We start from the raw sequence: 15867 nt of genomic DNA, 5'->3' as shown, positions 1-15867 counted from the left end.
ATCATTTTAGGATCAGAGCCTCTGATGACAACTTAGCTTCTATCATGTACAGGTCAGGAATCTTACTTTATAGTGTTTGACTTCCAAATGACATTAATAGGGATTGCACAAAGAACCAAAATGTCATAATTCAACTAATTATCGCCTCCCACTAATATTTGGTTCTTTTGCTCTGCCTTCTTCTATTCATTTAGACAGTGAGTGACACTTTTGACAATTGGAGAAAACTCTTCACAACCATAGGGTACAGGAAAAATTTTCTATTGAATATAGAATGAAAATATATTACTTAAAGCCAATGGGTGGATTAATTCATTACTCTTGGAATGAAATCCAAAGTGCATACAAAGGTTTAGGAGACACTACATAATTTGGCTTTTCTCATCCCTAAAAACATATCCTGTAAGACTCTCCCCCTCATCATCCTTGTCCATCCCTCTCTTAACAATCATCTTCACAATGGGATGGCCAGATACACTTGGATCAAACTAGAAAGAGAATTTTCACTCCCTTGTTCTGGAACCAATATTTCTATTGAAGCAGTCACCAAAAGCACCCTAGGTTCTCAGCTCCAAAATCTGCTTTATTTTTAAACATATAATTCTGTTTTGTGGCCCCATAAGTGAAGAATATCTGTTTGCTTTGTAGAATATAAACAATAAATGCTTATGAAAACATGGTCCAGCCACTCTGCCATGTGTTCTGTTCCTCAAACATACCAAACTTCTCATTGTCTCAGGGTTTCTGAATCTGAGGTCTCCTCTGCCTGGAATATCCTTTTCCCAGCTGTTCACATGACCGGCTCTTTCTCGTCATTCAGATCTCACCTCAAATGCCACTTCTTCAAATGCCTACCCCCAACCTGATCCAAAGTAGCCTCCCTCTGCTGTTATCACATCACTCCTTACCTCACTTATCGCTGTCATAAATAGCTTACTTTACTGGCATTAACCACATCAATATGAATTACTGATGACATTATAAAGAAAAGAGAAATCCACTCATCAAGGACTGCTGAGAACACTCATGATAAGGGATTATGTTTTATCCTGAACCATCCTGAGCATCTGGGGAGCAGCTGCCATCTCGTTTCCTTCACTATGTCCTCCTCTCTTATGTTCTACGATCTCCTACTATCTCCCTGTAACCACACAACTCTGAGACTTTGTTCTCAGATAATCAGCCTTGACAAGCCAAACAAATAAAACTGTCCTGGGGGGAGGGGGTGTTTAAGAGGGTTTGTCCAGACAGAATTAGAATGCACTTCTGCTGAGTTCCAGCTGGAAGAGTGGTGGATGTTTACACGCATTTTTTCACTAGAAATACAGTTCAGAATTTTCTTCTTATACGGTAAATCTCCAGATGCTATTTTTGCTCTGCAAGCACCAGTTAAAAAGCCCTGCCTAGGTAGAGGGAGAAACAAAAAATGCATTTTCACATATCTGATCATTGTAGCCACTGATGGTGAGCTCTCCCATAACATCATACCCAGCATAACAACATACTTAGATTTTTGGATTCTATCATTAAAATAATAATGCATTACTCTTACTCTTTACCACCCATTATTGCTGTTCAACCTGGCCTTCAAATCTCAACACCAACTTTTTCTATTTTTCATCTAGTCAATCCTATATGTTTTAATATTGGCAAACGACATAGCAAAACTCTTCACAGGACTTTTTTGTACTGTTTCTATTCTTAACCTTATTATGTGTAATTAATTTAAATTAAACACACTGTTTTCTTCTCCAGCCAGTCTTGATTTCTCCCCTCTATCGAAACTCAATTAAAGTCTTTTGCAGTTGACCTTATTCAAATCATTTACAAGCAGAAGCCATCAGTTTTATGAAAAATTTTTTGCAATATATGTGTGTGTGGTCGTTGATGTTGTATGATAATTCATATTTGCGAATTTGCATCAAGAAAATGGGTAGAATCTTGCAAGTAAGCCCTCTTAGATTCGCTACTAGCACTGAGTATTTGCAATTCAAGAACATTGCCACTAGATGGTAATCACAGACCACAATAATCACACAAATCAATTATCTAGATTTATTTCCAGGATAATCCCTCACATGAAGCCATTTTTTAAATCTTTTTACCCCAAATAATGTCTACCTCTCTATTTATCAATCACTTAGTCTATCTGTATACCTGTATCTACCCACCTATCTATATCGAAAGATCTATATTTAAATCATATCTATAGCTAAGTCTTATCCATATCTAAATATATATATATATATACACATACATATTTATATACACACATATATATCTGGACACTATAGAATATGCAAAATTATTACTTTACTGTTTAAGTGCTAATCTTATTGTATTATTTCAAAAATTGAAGGGATAGTAAATGTTCTGATATAGTATTTTCCATTACTTTATTTACTTAGCAAAAACAAAATTTATACAAAAGACACTTAAATCTCACTGCACTAAGTTCTGGATTTTCTAGTAGGGTGATTATTTTCTTTAATCTTGGATTGCAAGCTCGAGTTAATCTGCTCATCATATGCAGAGACCCCCGCAAAGTCCACGCAATTACAAAGACTGGCAAATTTTTAACCACTGATCTTGCTGCTGAAGATGTTTGAGGAATTGCAAGTTTTAGAAGCATGATAGCTTTAATTATTTAAGAAAGATATTTACATTTTCCTAAGAGATGGTGTGGAGCCTTGGTGGTGAGATGGTTAAGTCTTCGGCTGCTAACCAAAAGGTTGGCAGTTCGAATCCACCAGCTACCCCTCGGAAACCGTGTGGGGCGGTTCTTCTCTGTCCTACAGGATCACCGAGTTGGAATCGACCTGACGGCATAGGGTTTGGTTTTTTTTAGGTTTTAAAAGGTGATATTTCTCACCAACACCTCACTCTTTGCCTCGTGATTCAAACTCAGTTCAGGTATTCTCTCACACGGCAGTTGTGATTTCATATTCTTCACAGGAAGGCGAAGCACCAATGAGCGATTCTGGTCCCTGTCACTGAGTCCTGGTGGCCTAGTGATTAAGAGCTTGGCCCCTAACCAAAAGGTCGCCAGTTCAAATCCTCCAGCTGCTCCTTGGAAACACTATGAGGCAGTTCTACTCTGTCCTGTAGAGTAGCTATGACTCAGAACCGACTGGACAGCCCATAGCAACAATGACATCACTTCTGCAGCTTTTTTCCCACTCGTTTTCCGCAGGATTTTTCTAGCCTAGGTTAAATTGGTACCAGAGGAGAACTGGCCATCCTCCTCTGCTTCTGCAGGAGAGCGCTGTCTGACAGATACAAGGCCAGAGGCCGTAACAGTGGCTCATCCCTGCTGCCTTTTGATGATTGACAATGCAATCACAACAATTAACGTAATAGCTTCCTTTTACTATAATTGTCATTTCATGGGCATTATTTTACTGTTTCAACTAGTTTACACCACAGATATTCTGTCTTCCTGTTCCTGTAGCAACTAGGGTAATAGCGCAAAAATATTTTCAACTAGCTGAATATATAACTAAGTTCATACGCGCCCTGTTAATAACAAGAATGTCAGTAGAAACTTCTACAAGTTCTAACCCATTATTCTCAAGAAGTCGTTAGCAATAAAGCAAACTATTAGGGAATAATTTTTCCCACCTGATTGCAAATATCGCTCTTGTTTCTCATATTCCCTGTAACTGACAGAAGGTTTATTTTCCCCCATAAAAATGTAATGAGGTCCAAGCAGGCACTTTTCAGCTTCTCGCTAATAATATATGTTATTGACTAGCTCCAATAAATCTTCCTTCTCATTGGTTGTGAAAAAAATAACTACCGTTTCATGAGGGCACACTGTGTGTCCAGCACTGTGCTTCCGTCCTTTACATATAATACATTATTTAATGCAATAACACTTTGGAGTCAGTATTATAATCACCAAGTTATTGATTAAGAACGTGATCTTTATTGTGTTATATATATTTTTGCAACAATAAAAAAAGAGTGTGACATGTAAAGTTCACCTCACTCAGTCAGAATGCTGATATTACTGTTGATGTCACTTCCCTTCTCAAAAGAAAAAATAAAATAAGAACAATATTTAAATAGTATGGTAGTATGTCTACACAGAAAGATAAACGAGTTGGATTTGTTGTGAGCGTTTCTTTTGTATTTATTTGTCTAACCAGATATAGTACTCTGAAATAAAAGGAATCAAAATAAAATTATACTATCGAGTGCATACAGCCCAAACTCACTACGTTGCCATCTGCATTGATGCACAGTTTCAAATGGCATTGAATTATGGAGGACAGAATGGATCACGCAGGCAAACATAAAATATTTTCTGGTGCCACTTGTTTGTTTGTTCCATTCCGCAATTTGCTCTTCATATTGCTGACATTTGCATTCATGAAAATCCTTAGTCATGAACATCAAAAAAGCACCACTCATGCTGTACGAATATATATACATGATTCAAGGTAATCAGATTTCATTAATGTAAGTAAAATCAAAGTGCGCTCATAAGCAGCAGTCCTGAAACTCCAACTTTAAATTAAAGATCATTAAACTGAAGCCTTTTACAACCTGGGGAAAAAGTTCACATTTGGGGGAGATTTCGTTACGCTCATTACAACACATATTAGTGAAACATCAGTATAATTGAATATAATTCAAGCAGACACTCAAGTCCTACTGCATATAGAATGTATCGAATTGACAGTTTCATCTAAATTATAGATACTCTTGAAGACATTAACTATTTCGACGAATAGCTAGTGATTACATTTCCCCAAATCCTTTACTGTGTATTAGAATGTCCAAGTTATTTAACTTCTCTGGATGTTTGATTCCTCACAGATAAAATAAGAGGATTTGTACGGAACTTTTTTTTAAGGTCTTTTAGATTCCTAGAAATCTATTATCATCTGAAATATTGCATGAGGAAATGGAAATATGTGGCTAGTTGTGTTAGAAATCAAACTAATAGCTTTCCCAGACAGAGTAAATCAAATCAGTCTAAAGATAACTGTTTTATATTTCAATGCTTAACAACTGTTTCACTATTAAAAGAAAAACAAAAACCTCTTCTACTTTCAAAGAAAATATGACCTATTTATCAGGTTTTTTTAAAGTCACTATCAACTCTCTTTGTGATTTGAAGAACCCCCGAAATTGTATTTCCTCAGTCCTTAATTTTCTTTAGATATAAGATATTCAACAAATGTTTTACCCAGTCCCCATGCTGTGGCAATCCATGGATAGCCACAACGAATAAGACATGGCCTTGCCATCAAGAACTCACAACTTACTGGAAGAGACAGAATTGTTCACAACTAATTATAGTACAAGTGAGAAAATGATCCAAAATGGGAGCACAAAGTGTGAGAAATGATAGCTTTGATTGAAAGTGATCAGGAAAAGTATCCGCAAGGAGAAGGCATTATATATTTGAGCTAAGCATGGGGAATAACAATTGCTAAAATGTACTGAGGATTTTCCTTGTGTCAGGTAATGCACTAAGCTCTCTTTGTATACTGTACTACATCAGTTAATTTCCACGAAAACCCTGTTCAGCGGATACAATTACTATTTTATCCATTTGACAATGAAGAGCACAAAAGATACTATAGAAATAAACACGACAAGAAAAATATTGATACTTTCATTTACTCAACAAATATTTATCAAATGCTTATTCTGTACCAGCTTCTTTTCAGGGAGAAAGAGTAAAATGGCGACCATCATTTTCTGCCCTTAAGGAATCCAATGGGGGAAGATTACAACTGTGGTTACAACATAGTGTAAGTAGTGTTATGATAAGGGGAAAATCGAAGAAGGGTAGAGTGCCTTCAGCAGAAAAAGTAGGTATCTGCTAGAGTAAGCAATACCTAAGGACCCACAAGATGATCATCAGTTAATCACTATAGGTAGAGGAAAGAAGAGTACAAAAATCTCCCAAGTAAGAAAGAGTGAAATACATTTTGTGAATTAAAGTAGTGCAGTGTGGCCAGTACAGGTATTAAATCAGTGTAATATGGCAGAATGCATGTATTAAATTAGCGCAGAGAAAGAAGCAAGTAGGCACTGGATTTTAAAATCTCTTATAAGAGAATGATTACATGTTGCTTTGATTTGCCCAGAACAATCCTAACATAATTATTAATAGCACATTTTCTTCTAGCACAATTACTTAATAGCCCCTCTATTAACTCTCAAAATTTTCCTACTGGGTGATAAATGATATGAATAGGAGATTTGACCTTATGGTGAAGGCAGTGGGAGTCATAGAAGAGTTTGAAAAAGGAAGTTGGCATAATCAGATTCACATATTAGCAAAGTCACTAATTGCAAAGCAAAGAATAGTTTACAGACAGTGTGTAAGTCAGAGATGGCTACCTCCAAGGCTTTGTGCTCATATCAATAGTGTAGATTTTGTTAGATAGTAGCTGCCTAGTTAAAGAAGAAGTTCAAGCAACTCTAAAGGCACTGGCAAAAAACAAGGCTCCAGGAATTGACAGAATACCAACTGAGATGTTTTGACAAACAGATGCAACTCTGAAAGTGCTCACTCATCTATACCAAGAAATTTGGAAGACAGCTATCTGGCCAACCAAGTGGAAGAAATCCATATTTGTGCCCGTTCCAAAGAAAGGTGATCCAACAGAATGCAGAAATTATCGAACAATATAATTGATATCACACACAAGTCAAGTTTTGCTGAAGATAATTAAAAAATGGTTGCAGCAGTACATCGACAGAGAACTTCCAGAAATTAAAGCTGGACTCAGAAGAGGACGTGGAATGAAGGATATCATTGCTTGAGTGAAAGCAGAAAATACCAGAAAGATATTTATCTGTGTTTCTATTGACTATGGTAAGGCATTTGACTGTGTGAATCATAACAGATAATGGGTAACATTGCAAAGAATGGGAATTCTAGACACTTAATTGTGCTTATGAGGAAACTGTATATAGACCAAACGGCAGTCAATCAAACAGAACAAGGGGATACTACGTGGTTTAAAATCAGGAAAGATGTGTGTCAGGGTTGTATCCTTTCACCATATTTACATTTTATCTGTATGCTGAGCAAATAATTCAAAAAGTCAGACTATATGAAGAATAACGTGACATCAGGATTGGAGGAATACTCATTAACAACCTGCATTATGCAGATGACACAACCTTGTTTGCTGAAAGGGAAGAAGACTTGAAGCACTTGCTGATGAAGATCAAGGACTACAGCCTTCAGTATGGATTACACCTCAGAATAAAGAAAACAAAAATCCTCACAACTGGACCAATAGGCAAAATTATGATAAACGGAGAAAGACTGAAGTTGTCAAGGATTTCATTTTACTTGTATTCACAATCAATACCCATGGAAGCAGCAGTCAAGAAATCAAATGATGTACTGCACTGGGCAAATCAGCTGCAAAAGACCTCTTTAAAGTGTTAAAAAGCAAAGATGTCACTTTGAGGTCTAAGGCGTGTCTGACCCAAGCCATGGTATTTTCAGTCACCTCATATGCATGTGAAAGCCGGACAATGAATAAAGAAGACCAAAGAAGAACTGATCCTTCAAATTATGGCGTAGGCAGAGAACATAGAATATACCATGAACTGCCAGAAGAATGAACAAATCTGTCTTGGATGAATTATGGACAGAATGCTGCTTAGGAGCAAGGATAGTGAGACTTCATCTCATGTACTTTGGACATATTATTAGGAGGGACCAGTCCCTGGAGAAGGACATCATGCTTGGTAAAGTAGAGGATCAGTGAAAAAGAGAACGACCCTCAATGAGATGGACTGACACAGTGGCTGCAACTCAAACATGGCAACGATTATAAGGATGGTCCAAGACTGCGCAGTGTTTCCTTCTGTTGTACGTACGGTCACTATGAGTCTGAACCAACTTGAAGGCACCTAACAACCCAACAGTCAAGGACTACATTTCCTACCCTCTTGTACAGTCTTCCACATTTCTTCCTCCAGTTGCTGGCCATATATCAACATCTTGAAAAACCGTGGAAAATATTTTGAAGATAGCAGAGCCTTCTGTTAGCTTGGGTTCCTGAATGACTGCAGGAAATAAAGGACAATACCTCCTCACCCCCCACCATGCTATCTAGATCGTTGTTTCTTTCGTGTCACCTCTGACTCAAAGCGACACTGTGGATACCTGAATGAAAGATTGTCCAGTCCTGTGCCATCTTCATGACTGTTGGTATGCTCAAGTCCATTTTTGCAGTCACCACGTATTTTGAGTGCCTTCCAAATGAGGGGGTCTCATCTTTCAGCACTAGATTGGACAATGTTCTATTGTGATCTATAGGGTTTACATTGGCTAATTTTCAGAAGTAGGTCATCAGACCTTTCTTTCTAGTTTGTCTTAGTCTGAAAGCTCCACTGAAACCTGTCCACCATGGGCAACCGTGCTGGTATTTGAAATATCAATTACATAGCTTCTGGCATCATAGCAACACACAAGCTACCCCAGTACGACAAACTAACCTTCTACTTTGTTAATGCCCTGAAATTTTAGGTCTTATAGGTAAGAGCAAGTGGCTTTACCTTAATATGTTAAGACTAATGGCAAATTGACCAGTTATAAGGCTGTTGCAGTGATCCAGGTAAGAGACAATGCTGGTCTCAACTGGCAAAACTGAGGAGAAAGACAGAAGTGAAGAGCTGTAGTAAAAAGCTATCAAGTTTGCCCCCAAGGTTTTTCAGTTTGAGAATCTGAGTAAATTCTAATGAAAACTACTAATTTATAGAATAGAGAAAGAAAATGATTCGAGAAAAGGAAAAATACTGAGTTACGTTTAAAATGAGTTTGAGTTTTCTTGTACATCCTAGTGAAATGACCATTAGGTATTTGTAAATTGTGGACTGCAGAATGACAGACAAGAGGGTTAGTGATAGAGATAACATCCATTTCAGGCATGTTATGATTTTATGTACTCGTTATTTCTTTTCTTTTTTTTCTACAAATTATCTACATGCCAACATATGGTCTGTCATTCACGGCAATTGGAAACTGATCTATTTTATAAACACAAGATCAGTTTGCTCTTTGTGGATCCAAGACCGTGGACATTTGATTTTTTGAAATCCATATTTAATTAATAATGTTAGCATATCTATGGCAGTTGAGGAAAAAAAAAATCACTCTTTCAAATCTATCTACCTATCTATCTATATAGATTTATATTGTCACTCTTCTTTTGGAAGTAAAGAAATAGATGGGTAGTGCTAAAGGAAAGGAAATTTAGAGTGGATGACATACCAACCCTAATGAGGGGAAGGTATTTGCTTTTCTTTCTCTATCATCTTCTTTACACATTGCATCCTTTTTCAGTAGGAAGTTGAATACCAGAAGGTCAAGACCAGGAAGTGAAAATAAGATAAAGGAGGGAAGAAGAAACAAGTTGCTCAGTTGACCTCAACTGTTGGGCTTAAGTTAAAGGGGCATACAGAATCCTTGCGGTTCACACGTGGTCCAATCCATATCTTAAGAAATGGAGATTTCATGATTCATCTCTAGCTAGTGTGTAAGTTTTCAGCATGGCCTGTGCCATGTACACAGTATATCCTTCAGGAAGTATAACGGCTTGTTGAAAAACTAGAATTTAGGGAGTGTAGGTATCTCTATTTTTCTAGGAAATCAGTGATACTAGGGATGACAAGGCATATTCTTGCCATTTTTAAATAATTGTTTTGATCCACTTTTGTAAACTGAACTCCTAACTCAAGTTGACATCTTCCAACGTTCCATTGATCAACAAATTCTTCCTCCAAGCCTGCTTCCAAGAAGTCAAAACCTACTGCATAAAGTCACAGCACAGGGTTGTTTCTGTTTTACCGTTGTCTTCCCCACTGTCTAGTATTTTTACTTATTTCACTACGCTAGTCATTACTGCATTTTTTTGCTTTACAGTTTGAAAACATTTTTCGAGTTTCCAGAAACCTTTGACTCCTCCACTTCCCACTTCACTCTCAGCAGACGTACCTCTGAAAAGTATTCACTTATCATCAACAGACATAAAAACCTACCTTCATCTGTAACCTATCTCGGTCTCCTCCCCCCTTTGAAAACAAAGACACTGTACCATTTTCTACTGAACACACCAATCTCTCCAGCTTTACTTTGGAGGCCATCCTCTCCTTTCCTCTCTGGAATGTTTCACTATCTAATCTTCTCAATCCTATCCCTCTCACCAGATTTGAAACAAGTTCAAGAACTCATGTTAAAAAATTAAAACAAAAAAAAACTGTATTAAATTAAAAAAAATTTTTTCCTTGACCACAATTACCCCTGAGCTGTTGTTCTGTTTCTCTCTCTTATTTTGACACTTCTCAGGGATTTTTTTATACTCATTACATATTTTCTATCCCATTTACTCAATCCTAAACCTAATTCACTCTGGTTCCACCTCCAGCACCCTTGCTAAGGTTATGGATGACCTCCATGTTAATAAATCCAAAAATATATGTTAATTTCTTATCTTAAGCAACCAGCAGCCATTAGTATTCCCTTTCCTTGGGTTCTCTGATATAGTACTATTCCTTTCAATCTTCTATCTCTTCTTTTCTGCCATTAAATGTTATAATTCCTCAGGCCCTCTTCCCTTCTCACTATGCACTGGGTCCCTAATGATCAAACTCTCATCTGCACATTCAATACTGCCTATGGGAAGGTGACAAATAAACGTGTGTCCCCAGGCCAGAACTCTTTTTTGAGCTCCACTTTACATATCCATGTTAATGTCAGGGTGTTAAAACCAAGCTCATGACCTTAATCCACTCCCTGGTCCACTGCTAGGATTTCCTATTTCAGTGTTGATATCATCAGCTCCTCATCCTCTGAACATAAATGAACAGTCTAATTATGATCCTTAACAACTTCCTCTTCCTCATAGCCCCACCTCCCATATTCAAGCCAGGTTGATTTTATCTCCTAAGTATCTCATAAAGCAATCAGTTCCGTCTCCAATATCACTATATCTTCCTAACTACTACTATTTCTCATTTGAAGTGCTGTAATAGTCCCATTGACACTTTGCCTCACATTCTCTGTTTTCCTCCTGTATTTTTCACATTAAGCATTCTTGGTGGCACAGTGGTTAAGCGCTCAACTGTTAACCAAAAGCTTGGCGGTTCAAACCTACCAGCCACCCCACAGGAGAAAGATGTGGCATTCTGCTTCTGCAAAGATTTACAGCCTTGGAAACCTATGGAACAGTTCTACTCTGTCCTATTGGGGTCACTATGAGTTGAAATCTACTCAACAGCAATGAGTTTTTGGTTATTTTTCACACTGTAGTCTAAGAGATGGTTTAGAAATGATAAATATATGATTTCCATGGCGCTAGCCCTTTTAATGTACTTCTCAGTTACACTCTCCTCCCCATTCATCAGTAGCTTTATTTTACCCTAAGAGCGGAGTTCAAAATCTTCATCTCGGGTTATAGGGATCTGAATGATCTGCTTGCCGACAATCTTATCATGCATCACTTTCTTCTTCACTTCTCAGATTTTCAGAAAAGGAGAAACCCAAGGAAGACTTCCTGTAGTAATTTTTTTTTTTGTCCTTGTTTGTTTTTTTAAGGTAGTAATAGGATTTAACTAGAAAAACGTTGAAAAAATGCTTTGTAGATCAAACACTTAGATGAGGGCAAGAAAAATACTTTTGAAAAATCAGCATTGAAAAGAAACTTTGTCATTAGATTATTACTTATTCAGGGGAAATTTCAGCATGTGCGTGTCAGTGTGTCATACTGCTGTAGCTTGCACGTTGCCATGACGTGGGAAGCTATGCCACTGGTGTTTCAAACATCAGCACACTAGGAAGAAAGGTTTGGTGACCTACTTCTGAAAATAAGTCAAGGAAAACCCTATGGATGACAACAGAATATTGTTTGATATAGTGCCGAAAGATGAGCCCCCTTGATTGGAAAGCCCTATACAATAGCTGCAACGATGGACTCAAGCACACCAACAATCATGAAGATGGCACAGGACTGGTCATTGTTTTGTTCTGTGATACATAAGGTCACCGTGTATAACAACAACAACAACAGAGGGGATTGAGTATGCTTGGCCCATAGGCTCATTCTGAGGACGGATGGAAATGAGCTTGGAGAGGTATGCAAGAGGAAGATCAAGACTGCATTCTATGTTACCACATGGAGTTAGGATTTGTATTGAGGGCAATGTAAAGACATTAAAAGATTTTAGAACAATCTCTCTGACTACAATGTAGTAAATGGATGGAAAGGAGCTAGGAGTCTAGGAGCTCAATGAAAAAAAAAAAAAGAGCCTTAATTGGGATAGTTGGAACAGAAAGGAAGGAAAACATTGATGAGATTTAGAAGATAGTATTAATAGGAATCACTACAAGATTGCAAGAAGCATGTGATTTTGCACTGCAGGTTGTCTCCCAAAATAAGCCCCACTTTGAAAAATTTGAAGGTCCTTTCCCACCATCCAGGCTGAAGTGCTGTTTGTTTAACGGTCCATTCAAAAGCAGGAGGGGATATGACCACGTTCACCTTTGCCTTTGTAACTCATGGTCAGGCCATTTGCAGCTACATGAATTGCCCATCAACATCCACTTATTTCAAGTCCTCCATTGTACTTTCTTTTGTATTTCTGAGGGATGATGCACAGCTATTATTTTTAACTTCTGAGTTTTACCCAATCCAGTCCATTATTGAACGCAGAACTATCAACTACTAAAGACTTTGGCTACATTTATGTACCTTTTACCAAAAACCAAACCAAACCTGTTGCTGTCGAGTCGATTCAGACTTACAGCGACTCTGTAGGCTAGAGAAGAACTGCCCCATAGGGTTTCCAAGGAGTGATTGGTGGAGTCGAACTGCCAACATTTGGTTAGCAGCCGAGCTCTTAACCACTGCGCCACGAGGGCTCCATGTACCTTATACTTAAGTGTAATTCAAGAACTTTGATTACTACCCTTCCTGAACATGTTTTTGGGTATGTGTTTTAATTAAGTATTAAAATATTACTCGTTTTGGTTTTTAATTTATTTTTCAGTGTTACCTTCTATTTGCTAAGGCATGAGACTTCTGACATGCTTTATTGCTTCTTTGGTTCTTCTCTTACCAGACATAGTACTTCTCTTCCCAGAACAGTTAAGTAATGTACATCTTTTGCTATGGCTACGTAATTATGATAACCATCCACATTGCTTTCATAGTGTTAGTGTTTTCAGTAAACATTGCTAACACTTTTCTGCTTTGTAGTTTTTACAGTACTTTACAAATTGAACAATTGATAAAGTCTGTAATCTGTGCCCTTATCATTGTCATTAAACTCATGATCTTCTTCTCCTATAGTTTATTCAGTGAATGCTGTAAAGCCCATTCAGTTTTCTTTCCCTTGCCCATGCACAAATCCGTTATTTTGTTCCACATAAACACAATGCATATATATTAAAAGAATGGCTTTTAAAACAGGCCCTTGCATGCTCAGCTTATTCCAAAGATTGTGGAGCTGATTTTACCACACAAAATCCTAGGTTAATAGGAATTCAATTATTGCTTAAATAGATAAGGAAAGTACGTTAGTGCAACAGCCCTCTTAACTAGGTTTGTTACTGTAGTATAATCTTATAAGCCTTTTTTAAAAAAATTGTCTTAGTAAAAATCTAGTGATTAAGATCTTAGATCTAAGGTGTTGGAATGTTTGGATTTGAATCTCAATGTAGTCACTTATAAGCTTTGTAACTACGGCTAAGGCACTTGACTCTGTTTTTACGTTCCTTATCTATAGAATAAGACTTTTTGATTTTATGATTTTATATGACAATGAATTATGTACACCTATGACACATGACAAGCCTCGAAAAATGTTAGTTATTATTATTATTATTGGTGGAGCTACTCAATTTAAAAATGAGAGGCAGTTTTCCATTTAGTATTAAATCTCTTCCTGCACTCAGGAGCTCTGGTGTTTTTCAATAATTTAATTTTAAGGTCGATGGTGGAATAACTTTGTATCGTAGTCAACATTACTCTATTTTCTCCAGGTCAATTAAATTATGATTTTAACATTTACCTCTCAAGGTAACATTGGGACCATTAGACAAAATCATTTAGAACATGAGATGCAGTTGAAGGACTAAAAGGACCTTACTTCAAGATGTAATTGGGTGACTTAACCAGTGCTCATTATAAACCTCTTTTGAGGTTTACTTAGCTAGGAAGTCTGAAGCACATTCCTAATCAAAGCATAAGAAAGAAAGAAAAAAAAACAAAACAAAACTATAAACCAAGAAAGAATAATGTTCATTCTGGTTTTACTATGGGCTGAGAAAATGACAAAAATTAATTATACTTTCACATGGCAATCAGCATAGAACCTCTGTAAAAGCTTAAGTGATAGGTCACTTACATTAAAAAAACAAAATAGCCAAATTTATGCTTTTTTTTCTTCTTTCTTTTCAACATTTATGAAATCCTTACTGAATGATATACACTGTGACTACATATAATAATAAGGTATAAACCCTGAGCATCAAAAGAAGATGGAAGGAATACTCAGAGTCATTATACCAAAAAGAATTGGTCGATGTTCAACCATTTCAAGAGGTAGTATACGATCAGAAAGCTATAGTACTGAAGGAAGAAGTCCAAGCTTCACTGAAGGCATTGGCGAAAACATGTTTCTAGGAATTGACAGAATATCAATTGAGATGTTTCAACAAAAAGATGCAGTGCTGAAAGCGCTCACTTATCTACACCAAGAAACTTGGAAGACAGCTACCTGGCCCACTGACTAGAAGAGATCCATATTTATGCCTCTTCCCAAGAAAGGTGATCCAATTGAATACAGAAATTATCAAACAATATCATTAATATCACACACAAGTAAAATTCTGCTGAAGATTGTTCAAAAATGGCTGCAGCAGTATATCGACAGGGAACTGGCAGAAATTCAAGCTGGATTCAGACGAGAACATGGAACCAGGGATATCATTGCTGATGTCAGATGGATCCTGGCTGGAAGCAGAGAATACCAGAAAGATTTTACCTGTGTTTTATTGACTATGCAAAGGCATTTGACTGTGTGGATCATAACAAATTATGGATAACATTGCAGAGAATGGAAATTTCAGAACACTTAATTGTGCTTGTGAGGAACCCGTACACAGATCAAGAGGCAGTGGTTCCAACAGAACAAGGGGGTACTTTGTGGTTTAAAGTCAGGAAAGGTGTGCATCAGGGTTGTATCCATTCACTATACCTATTCAATCTGTACGTTAAGCAAATAATCTGGGAAGTTAGACTCTATGAAGAAGAACAGGGTATCAAGATTAGAGGAAGATGCATTAACAACCTGCAATATGCAGATGACACAACCCAGCTTGCTGAATTTGAAGAGGACTTGAAGCACTTACTGATGAAGACCAAAGCCCATAGCCTTCAGTACACATTACAACTCAACATAAAGAAAACAAAAATCCCACAAATAGACCAGTAAGCAACATCATGATAACGAAGATAAGATTGAAGTTGTCAAGGATTTCATTTTACTTGGATCCACAATCAACACCCATGGAAGCAGCAGTCAAGAAATCAAAAGACAGAAGTGGGGCCAAGATGGCAGAGTAATCAGATGCTTCCGGCAGTCCCTCTTACAACAAAGACCCGAAAAAAGAAGTGAATTGATTACATATGACAATCTAGGAGCCCTGAACATCAAAGGCAAAGTTGAGGAATCGGACTGAGCAGCAGCGGGAGAGAAAGATGGTTTAGAAGCAGCGAGGATTTGCCAGACCTGGCCGGACACGAACCAGCACCCTTCAGGCCAGACTGGCTGGCATACTCAGTAAAGCAAGCAATGGTGCTCAGGACGTGTTTTCACATC

This window comes from Trichechus manatus, unplaced genomic scaffold, assembly GCF_000243295.1.
Source record: "Trichechus manatus latirostris isolate Lorelei unplaced genomic scaffold, TriManLat1.0 scaffold00225, whole genome shotgun sequence".
Taxonomy (NCBI): Eukaryota; Metazoa; Chordata; class Mammalia; order Sirenia; family Trichechidae; genus Trichechus; species Trichechus manatus.
This window is presented reverse-complemented; position numbering follows the sequence as displayed.